Source organism: Aegilops tauschii, chromosome 5, assembly GCF_002575655.3.
Source record: "Aegilops tauschii subsp. strangulata cultivar AL8/78 chromosome 5, Aet v6.0, whole genome shotgun sequence".
Classification (NCBI taxonomy): Eukaryota; Viridiplantae; Streptophyta; class Magnoliopsida; order Poales; family Poaceae; genus Aegilops; species Aegilops tauschii.
The window spans coordinates 573,345,656-573,356,885 of NC_053039.3; positions in this window are offsets into that span (position 1 = coordinate 573,345,656).

Below are 11,230 nucleotides of genomic sequence, written 5' to 3' on the forward strand. Positions count from 1 at the left end.
TTTGTTCCCCTGTAGCATGCTCTTACCGTCACCGGGCGGCAAAAAACTAAATTATAACACAAGTGTGAGGAATACAGCCTGTGCAATCAGACCGGCCTGCTGTTCATGAGAAACATACCGTGCTGAGCAACATATTTAATTAGATTTTGTGTTCCCCCTTGTCATATATGTGTGCACGTACGTATGCCTATGTGCATGTACAGTGCAACTTTTGACTTAAGTTTAACTAACATTGTCGTGTCACTTTCTACCGATCGTGAGCATTGATCGATTGATCATTTTATATGCGGCATGCATGAACAGCCAGGCCTGTAAAAAGATGCTTATTTGTCAAGTTACCAACACTCCCACGGGCAAGCTATGGCATAGTACTACATGCAAAAGTAATGAATTCTTAGAAGCGTAAAGTCAAAATTCCCTATCTTTGCCAGCTAAATAATATATAGATTTTTTGGGAGAGAAAACGTATAATTAGATTCTTCTGAAAATTAGTTTCATAAAATGTACTTTAATAATTATTTACTTACATGTTGATAGAAACATTAGTGGTCAAATGCTCCGCCTAAAAAAATCTAAAATATTGAATATTATTTTGGAATGGAGGGAGTATACATCATATTAGCTCATCGAAGTGGGTAAATAATGCATACACCAAATTTCAAACAGATTTCGACAAAGGGTAATATATTAGTACCGAGATGAAACAAATTACTCCCAGCCTTTACAATAACACAATTTCAAGACCTAATCGAGACATTGAGTATGTACACCACCAAAAAGATAAAAGGAAGAAGAAGGGAAAAAATTGACGCCACAAACCATGCATAACAAACAGACAACAACATCATTTCCCTTCATTGACAACACACGAACACCAATTTTCATGTTTTAATGCATTCGGATTATTCCTATCTGCTAATGGAATATGTTGTTTTCCTACACGTTTCTTTTACAAATTAGCTCGGGCATGTAATGTTAAAAAAAAGAATAACGGATTTAAATTTGGAAAATCTGCACCGTTGTCAATAAGTTGTGATTGCGGGACAGGGTTTTGGACATTTCCAATGCATGATGACAAGGGAACATGGTGTTGCGTCAGGTTAAAATATCATGACCCCCCAAAAGGACAAGCATGTTTCACTCTCGCATGTATATGCACCTTTTATTGAAAAAATTATAATTAATTAAAAAGTCAGAAAAACTGAGAATATTTTTGAAATAAACTTGACTTTCCTTTGTACTTGAAAAAAAGCCACGAAAGAAAACCCACCATTGACTTCAGGACCAAAATAGTGTGAATGGCGACTGGTATATAGCAATAATTTTTTTTGCCTTGAAGTCAACTGTGAGTTCATATTCGCGAATATATATATATATATATATATATATATATATATATATATATATATATATATATATATATATATATATATATATATATATATATATATATATATTGGTGCAAAAGAAAGTCAAGTTTATTCCAAACAGTTTTGCTAAAGCACATCTAGATGTGCTCTAAGTATTGCACATATAAGTCTTATGTCATTGATTTTACGCTATTCCAAAAAGGCTCCTGAATTTTTTACTTTTTAAATTATTAAATTGTATTCCCCATATCAGGTGTACATAGGTTTGAGAACCAAAGGGACCCCCCCCCCCCACCCCCCGAAAGTCCTTTTTTAGCACCAACAAAATAAGTCCCTTTTCTAGGGAACTGGGATAGGCAAAAGCCGGGATGGACCATTCTTTTTTATAAAATACCTACATAGCCTTTTTTTGCAGGAAAAATTCCTACATAAACAATATTTGTAAAGACAACTCGTTGTGTGCATCCTCCATGTGACTTTGAAGGAAATTTTTCCAAGGGCCTAACTTCGTGCTAGAATTTCCTAGCTTAGAAATCAACCCATAGAAAATTTGAAGGTTCACTGTTCTGGTACAGAACTGTCAATTCTCCCTCTAGATCTAACAAGTGAGTTGGTGTATGGTGAGGTAGGAGAAAGAAGAATGAGATCGATGAATATGATTCGATGCGGATGGGTGGCAGCAAAGTCTCAGAGGGTGATGTGATGGATCAAGCGACAAAGGAACTTGCTTGGGACGCTACCTAGCATACCAGACAGTACTCTCTCTCTCTCTCTCTCTCTCTCTCTCTCTCTCTCTCTCTCTCTCTCTCTCTCTCTCTCTCTCTCTCAACAACTATGCATACCTGTATCCTCTCTCTCCCTCTTATATGTGGTTCTGTCATTCTGTGGTGCTGTATGGAGGAGCGCAGAGGCAGGCAATTAAGCATGGCGGCAGCCTTCGGTGGATTTGCCTCGAATCAAACAAAGCCCCAGAACATCCAACTGTGCCACTGTGTGGCACTAGTGTCGATCTGATCGGTCAATGGCCTCCCGTTCATGATTCAAAAGATATTTTTCGCAAAAGGCTTGAACAAAATGATCACACATTACATGAATATATACCATGTTAATTGTTTGATGTTACTTGGGACTATTTCGTAAGAAACCCTCCATTCATTGACATTTAATTCCGGTGGAATTCCCGTGATTTTATGGGTTTTTTTTCAACATGTAGCTTTTCGACGGGATATGGTTAGGCCGCTTGGATAATTATATATTCACATGACTTAGCTCTAGTGTCCTATTTGCTTTGAGTAGGGTTTGATTTTTCTCGTTCATAACTTGTTTTTCCTTGCTATGTACACACACGTGCACGTTCCCTTGTACGCGCTATGAAACACGCCGCCGCACTTCTATTCATGTTGTATTCTTCGTCAACCTCCTGTGAGCCAGGATCGTCATAGAGTATTTATTTTTAGGGTCTTTTACATTTATGTCCTTAACTCGAACCCACTACTTAGATTTACCTTTAATTTTGAAGTATGCTTAAATTTGTCACTCTGCCGTTAACTAACCTTACAGAAATGCCCTTCTGTTCCGTTTTCGTCTGGTCAAAGAGGTTTGACCATCTACAGGGCGTTTATTGGACATTTTGCCCCTGCCTCCATGTGTCACTTACATGTGGGACCTAGTCAGAAAAAATAAAAAGGAAAAACTCTTTCTCTCACCCCTCTCTCACACACACTTACATGTGGGCCCCAAACAAAACAGAGAAATAAAAAAAGAAAAAAAATCCCTCCCACCTCTCTCCCCTACCTCACATCCTCTCTGTCTCACCTCCGGCGAGCGCCGACTGCCCTGGACTGTGCGCCGCTGCCACTAGCTCGCCACGTGTCGCGGCCCTCCCTCCATCCCATCCTCCTTCTCCCTCCCACCCTTCCTCTCGCTCCCTCTCCCTGGACCGTGCGCTGGACTGGCGGCGCGCTCCGGTGACCAAAGCCACAGCGGCGATGGCCGGAATCGCAACTCCGGCGACCAACTGGTAGGAGGAGAGTAGAATTTGGACGAGTGCGATGATGCATGCCCAGTGGTACCAACAGAGCATGCAGGGGTGGTCGGAATCAACCGCAGCGAGGAGCTAGGCGGCGGCCGGCGGCGGGGCTTGACGGATTCAATAAGGCGGGCATGGATCCAGTGGTTTAAGGGGCTCGACGACATCTTAGGGGCACCACGAACATGACAGGGACATTGATTTGTGGTTTAGCGGCAAAGGGGTGACGAATTGACAATGGCGCTCCGGTGGCCGTAGACGAGGAAGATAGTCGATTCGGTCATGTTTGGGAGGTCCTGCTCGAGATGCTCCTAGGAGAAGACGAAGTCGAGGCGTGCACATCTCCTGGACAGCTTTTCCAGCCGTCTGTGAGGACGATAGCCACGAAAATGACGAAGGTCATGAAGACGGCCGTTCTGGAATGCGTCTGAGGAGAGGAGATCGAGAGGGGGAATGGAGGGAAAGTTAGCTAAGGTTTTCCAGGGGCCTGCGGGCATCGCTAAGTAGCCCTACTCGAGGTACTACGGCGGCAACTGTCGAACAGTGACTGAGGTGGTGCGCGCTGGCGCGTGCGCAGTCGGTGAGCTGAGGTGGGTTGGGCCTGGCGCTGTGCACTTGGGCCGAAGTGCACATTGCACTTGGGCCAAAAGGTAAGCACTCTCTTTCTTCTCTTTTTATTATTTTTTATTTTTTGCCAGGGGTAAAAATGTCCAACAAATGCCTCATAGACGATCAAAGCCCTTTGACTAGACGGAAACGGCACAGAAGGGTATTTCTGTAAGGGAAAATAACGGCAGAGAGGCAAATTTGAGCAGCCTTCGTAATTATAGGCAAATCTGAGTAGATGGTTCGAGTTAGGGACAAAAATGAAAATGACTCTTATTTTTATCCAACCCGGCGTAGAGTATTTAACGCGTATGCAACGAAATGCTGGACTAACATGCACCCCCCTCGCTCCTCACAGGCCTGGTCCATTCTGTTTTTCTGTCGATCCTTCTCTACTTCTGTTTAATTTATTTCTTTCGTTTTTATGACTTTTTTGTTTTTCCTTTCTATTTTTTGTCTCATTATTGTTTCATGTTTATTCTTTTTATTTTGCCAAATTTCCCTTCACTTTTTATGTTTTTCCTTGTTCTATGTTCTCGCTTTTTGTGTATGCATTTGACCATTTTCCACACACCATATAATATATATCCACATGTATGTAAACAATTTTCTTAATCTATGACTATTTTTAAATACATGAACTTTTTCAACACATGGATACAACATTTCCCACTAAAAAATACTTGTCCGTAACTTGTGCTTGTGAAACCTTGTTATTTCTTTGTACAAACAATATCTTCGTGAAGCGAACATCATTGATCACGCGTTAGCTAGTCTTGCCAGAAGGGTTCATACACATATCTTTTGGTTGATGATATAAACCTGTTCTCAAGTAAATAACTAGGTGATTTTCTACAAATTATCAGTTGAACCATCATAAAAGTCAAGTCCATCTTCAGAAAAAAAATCGTTTTGGTTTTTTGCAACGTGACTAAGAAAGAATTGGTCCAAACACCGTTCCTTGTTTCACAAGAATCATGCAAGAATTTGTGGCCCTTTAACTATAAGATTGTTAATTATAGAGGCTTGTCGCCAATTTACTTACCTGTGGTGTGGAAGCTTAAGGTCCTTGCTACATCCGCATAATTTGTTTGGGTAGTCCAGCAAACAAGTATTTTTTTCAGTTGAGAATCAATGTTTATCGAACTAGTAGGAACCATTGGAAATATAGTCAATGATCGGTACATGCACACGATTAAAAAACTTCACTTGTCCCCAACTTGGCCATGAAGGTTGTCAGTCTTCCGGTCTTGCTAGTTATAAGAATAAATTATGTATATTGTGGAAGTAATTGATGATTGCAAGTAACTAAAGAAATGGACCAGATTGTAAACAATATTAAAAGCAAGCGAATGAGGTTGAAAGTAATGAGAATGAATGAATTGGGACCCATAGTTTCACTAGAGGCATCTCTCGAAACAAGATGACATAGGTGTGTTGTGAACAAATTATAGTTGTGTGTCAATTAAATTACAGTTGTTGTGAGTATGATCATGCGTGCAATGATTGCACATACGCATTACGTCCTTATATCTGTAGACTGTTATTCAACTACCTCTATAGCTAATACTCCACCCCAAGATGGCTATTAAGTAAAACAGAGTATTGTTTTAAGCAATGTAGCATAATGTTGATAGTATATTGTCTTTACCTCCGGTTCATCACCAAGACAACTACACAACTATCTATTTATCTTTAGTGGCAACACTACAATACAAGTAATTTTTCCCCTTTATGTCATCGCGGTGGTTCATTTACAAGATTGAACCCAACCAACATACATGACTCCCTTTTCAGGATCAGTCATTTAAACACGACCAGTGCAAGACTAGTAGATCGGAGAGCATGAATGTATGTAAATCATACAACAAAGAAACCAAAGAATTCTCACAAGAAATCATGAATAGATTTGATCATAAAGTGAAAATTCAACACACCACAATAAACACACCAAGATGTACATCATATTGATCACTAGTAGGGAAAATCTTATACATAGAATCTTACCAGCAGCGCGGTTCAAAATAAGGCGCTACTGCTATTTAGCAGTATAGCAGTAGCGTGTGTAGAAAAACAGCGCTACTACTACCCTCGTAGCAGTAGCGGTTAGCAAAACACAGCGCTACTACTACAAATGCCACGACGTTGCCGTCGGAGTAGGTTTAGTAGTAGCGCCTGTTTTCTAAGAGCGCTACTGCTATTGAACTTAGCAGCAATGCTTTTCGCCCACCCTCGCTGCTGCTAAGTTTAGTCCACTCGTTGCAACTAATTTAGTCCCACCTCGCTCCGCGAACAGGGTGCTTACCACCTTAAATACGTTACTTCTCAAACCATCACAACCACTTGGTCTTCGTTGAACTCTATGTGTAGGATCTGTGGCCGCAATAGGAATCTTCACCGGTTCTTAAACCAAGGAAGATTCCTATTGACAATTTAGATTCTACACAAAAAGATCATTGATGACCAATGTATTTTTGATTTTTTTAGATGCTTAGCCTTACCAGTAGCGTGTTTTCCCACAAGGCGCTACTGCTAAAGGGATAGCAGCAGCGCTGCTCTGGTAGACCGCGCTACTGCTAACTAGATAGTAGTAGTACTGGGCCTTGGTCCATGCTACTGCTAACCCGGCCTTATCCCCGCCCCGGCCCGCCCGTTTCCTCACTCTCCCTATCTCACTGTCACCATCGCGCCCGTCCTCCTCCTACCATCGCCGTCGTCGCTGCATTGCCGCCGTCGTCGCCGCCATCCCCCAACCTCGGTAAGCCTCCTCCTTTTCCTCTCCCTCCTCCACCCACTCCTCCTCCCTCCTCTGCCCACCCCTCCTCCCTCCTTCGCCCCACTCCTCCTCCCTCCTGCGCCCCACTCCTCCCTCCTCTAGCCGCCTCTCCTCCTCCCCTCATCCCTCCCCTTGCTACTCCCTCCTCCAGCCGCCCCTCCTCCTCCATCAACAGCCCCTCCTCCCTCCACAACCCCTCCTCCCTCCCCCTCCTCCATCCACAACCCATCCTCCCTCCCCTCGTTCATTCACATAGTTAGGGTTTAGTTGATAGCTTATCGTGATTAGATTTAGTTGATATGTAACACTTTGATTTAGTATGCTTCTAGGGTTTAGTTGATAGCTTATAGTGTTTAGAGTGAATTAGTAAAAATTCAAACATAGTTAGTAGATTTAGTTGATATGTAACACTTTGATTGTAGAATTTAGGTTTTTTGAATAGTATAGGTAGGTAGAATTTTGTTGTAGAAGGTAGATATAAATTTTTAGTAATACAAAATTTTAGTAATATAAATTTTTAGGTATAGAACTTTTTGAATTATAGAAATGTATTGGAATGCTATATGACAAATTTTTAGGTATCAAATTTAGTAATAGGAATTTCAGCAATCAAACTCTAAGTTATATTGTGAAATTAGGGCATTTTTCTATGGTTCAAGAAGTAGACAGTAAGTTATATTCAAATTGGATATTTACTTGATAGCTTATAGGGTTTCACTAAGTCCTAAAATGAGGATAATAATGTTTTTGTTTATATTGTTTTTTGCAGAAATCAAGGAGCCCTGCATCATACCCGCTGTCCTCCCCATCACCGACCCCCTCCGACCTCGAGGTGAGACCAGCCAAATCCCCATGTTGATGACGATGTAGATGTTTTGATAGATGTAGTAAAGTAGTAGATGAGTAGCTGTGACAATTTCCATGGAATAGAAAATTTTCAATGTAGGTCTTTCAAATATGATGGAGATTTAGACATGCCATATGTAGTGTTGTGTACTACTAGTGCTTGCCCAAGTGGCCTATGTTTGCAGGAAACACCTCAGAGTGGGCTATGTTTTGCTGAAGTGTTGATTCATTTCTGTTCCGGTAAATTTCAGGCGCTCGATATGTCCTATTTTAGCAAAGGTCATGCCGGATTTTTCCATGAATTTAAGCATGACTTGTGCTAGAATATATAGGAAATATCGAGTGCTTCGGATTTGCTAGAAAGAGAATTAAACGACATTTCAAGCTAACTTTAAGTCTGTCAGGGCTCCATACATCACAGTCAAAAAATCGGTGAGGGAGAGTCTCCACCATATATAAAAGAAGAAGAATACCGACTGTTGTCGTGGGGGTCGCTTCTCCTTCTTCTCTTTGTGCTAGACCTTTGTTATGCACTAGGGGAAGAAGGAGTAGCGACCATCATTGACGGTCGAAAAATCGGTGAGGGAGTGTCCACCATATATGAGAGAAGAAGAATGCTGACTGTTCTCGTGGGGGTCGCTTCTCTTTCTTTTCCTTGTGCTAGATATTTGTGATGCACTAGGAAAAGGAGGAGTAGCGACCATCACCGACGGTTGCAATATCAGAGAGGGAGTGCCCACCATATACGTGAGATGAGAGTTTAGGAAGGAAGACTCGACAGATCTAAAGTCAACCCGTTGCATATTGAGTAATAGTGATATGTGTGTTGAGTTTCCTGGTAGTTTCCTTCGACCGATTTTCAATTAATGTTTCAGCTATGAACATAGGAAATGTCTGACGACGAAAAGGATTTCAGTATGTGTGAATACTGCGAAGACGAGCGCGACCTGTGCGATAGGCCTCACCTAGTTGGTGGTAGGCGCTTCAGCATCAAGCTGGATGAGACCTTTGAAGTGGATACAGTAAGTCACAACGACAAGTCTTTTTGCGTAATTAAGCATGACTTTTGCTTCTTTTGCTTCAACTTATAATTTTAAATTTTTACTATTCTATTAGCATATCCCGTGCCATGATAGAATGTATGTCTTGGATAAGGTTGGTTTCAGTACTATGGAAACTATGGAGGTAAAGAGAGTTCACTTGAGGACCGAGCATGGTTATTCTTTTGCCGTAAAATTATACAATGCAGACACCTACACCTATTTTGAATGCAAAAATTGGAGAGCACTATGCAAGGCTTATGCATTTGAGCCTGATATGCTTATCACCTTTGATATTCGTCCGGAAGATGAAGTTGAAGGTAATATCGACATCTGGGTCGATGTGCAGACGCCTCCAGTTCTACCATTATGTGAGTTTCTCAACCATATTTGTGTCTTGGATATTGTTTATTAAAAAATAGTTGACAACTAATAGAGATCCGAATCGAATACAAAAGATCGGAAATGTCCGTTCGTTCTTCTCCACCTGATGACGAAGTGCCCGGTCTTTCTATTGACAGCTTATTTCCATTCAAGCAAACATGTCCGGCGCTTGGTAGACATGACCTACTACTGTCCCGGGGCTGAACTAAACTGCGAGGAGATAAGTCATTATGTTTCATGGCTTGAGGATCTTGATACTGTCAAGACAGGTTATTTTCCTGGACTTCAAAATATTAGTACTCAAAACATGCGACCACTAGCGTGCGTATTGAACTACGGTCACATCTATTTAGGAAAGATGGTAAGATTTTTACTATTTGTCCTCAATGCATCTTTTGCATACATTATTTTTTAAGCTAAACTTCATTGCTAAGTATGTTACTACGATGTTCTTCAACAGGGACTCCCGATGATAGTTGTGCCTCATTGGATCGAGGCTAAAAGTCGCATGAAAATGGTTAGCTTAGGGCCAAGACATCCTACATTGCACATGAGTGCATTCAGGATTTCTAAAAGCGAGCAAGTCTTAATAGTCCAAGACCGGAGCAAAATTGTGAAGGATCGCAGAGAAGTACTAGGGGGCAGCAATCAGTAGCGTAGCCCACAATTAGGAGACAGGTTTATGTGCATGCTCCAATATGATGAAGCAGGAGTGCTACACATGTTCTATGCTATTTTACCTGAGAGAGAGCAACAGGAGTGATTAGCTAGCTAGAATGAGTTTGAAGATGATGATGTGCTACACTATGACTATGATGATTAAATAGCTAGTGTTGGTGGTAATGACGATGATGATTATTAGTAGCTAGTGTTGGTGGTGATTAGATAGCTACACTATGACTATGATGATTAAGTAGTGTTGGTGGTAATGACTATGATGATTATTAGCTAGTGTTGTTGGTGATGATATGATGCAATAGTTTTTATATTAATATGATGATGATGATGATGATGAGTTATTATATCACTGGGTGAAAGAACCGCGGATTAGTTTCAAGTGGATGGATCCTAAGTGACCAAGTCATGGATTATCGTGATAATCCATGACTTGGTCATTTAGGATCCATCCACTTGAAACTAATCCGTGATTCTTTCACCTAGTGATTTAATAACTCATTATAATGTAAAAACAATCCCTAAATTTCTACTGTATGAAAACTTGTACAAAGGTGTATGAATACGGCATAAAATAAAAAAGAAACAAAATACGGAATAATAGTAGTAGCGCGGGCAGTGAGACGCGCTACTAGTAATTACCAGTAGCGCCTTTTGCAGAAGCGCTACTACTAAGTAGATATAGCAGTAGCGCGGGTGAACAAATGCTACTGCTAACCTTTAGCTGTAGCGCCGTAGCAGTAGCGTGGTTACCCGCCTACTGCTAGGCCAAAAACCCGCACTACTGCTAGGCTTTTCCCTAGTAGTGGATCTCCATCATGTAGTGCATCTCATGAGATCTTTGCATTGAAGAACAAGGAAAATAAGATGCCGTATAACTACTACTATGGACCCATAGTCTAAGGAGGAATAATCACACAAGGTCATAGCGGCGGCAAGCTTGATGAAGATATCTCCAGCGATGGATCCCTCCTCCGTCAAAATACAAGAACAGGCCTTCAGACTGGATCTTCGCATAACAGAGACGTGCAGTGAGGGAACAAAATTCTCGATAAATATGAAGGATGTTTTTGGGGGTATATAAAGGCAATGATGAAAATAGGTGGTGGATACGATACCCATGGGCCCCACCCGACCCTTTGTTGGACACGAGCTAGGGTCGTGTGGGCACCATGAGGGTCCCTTTTCGTGGCTTTGGTTCCCTCCTTAAGCTTCCTGATCTAGCACTTCATGCTGTATTTTTCCTTTTTTTTCTATCTGTAAATTGATTTTCTAAGAAAGTCAAGAAGTAGCAGAAAACAACAAGTGGCTTTGGGCACTAAATTAATAGGTTAGTCTAGAAAAATGAAACCAATACTATGCAACTATGATATAAAATTAGCATGAGACAAGCAAAAAAATATAGATACGTTTGAGATGTATTAGTTCTTTGAAGATACACATTTTCCTGTGGTTGTTTTGATCCAAATAAAATTATGACTAGAGATGACCTTTGGATTGTGTG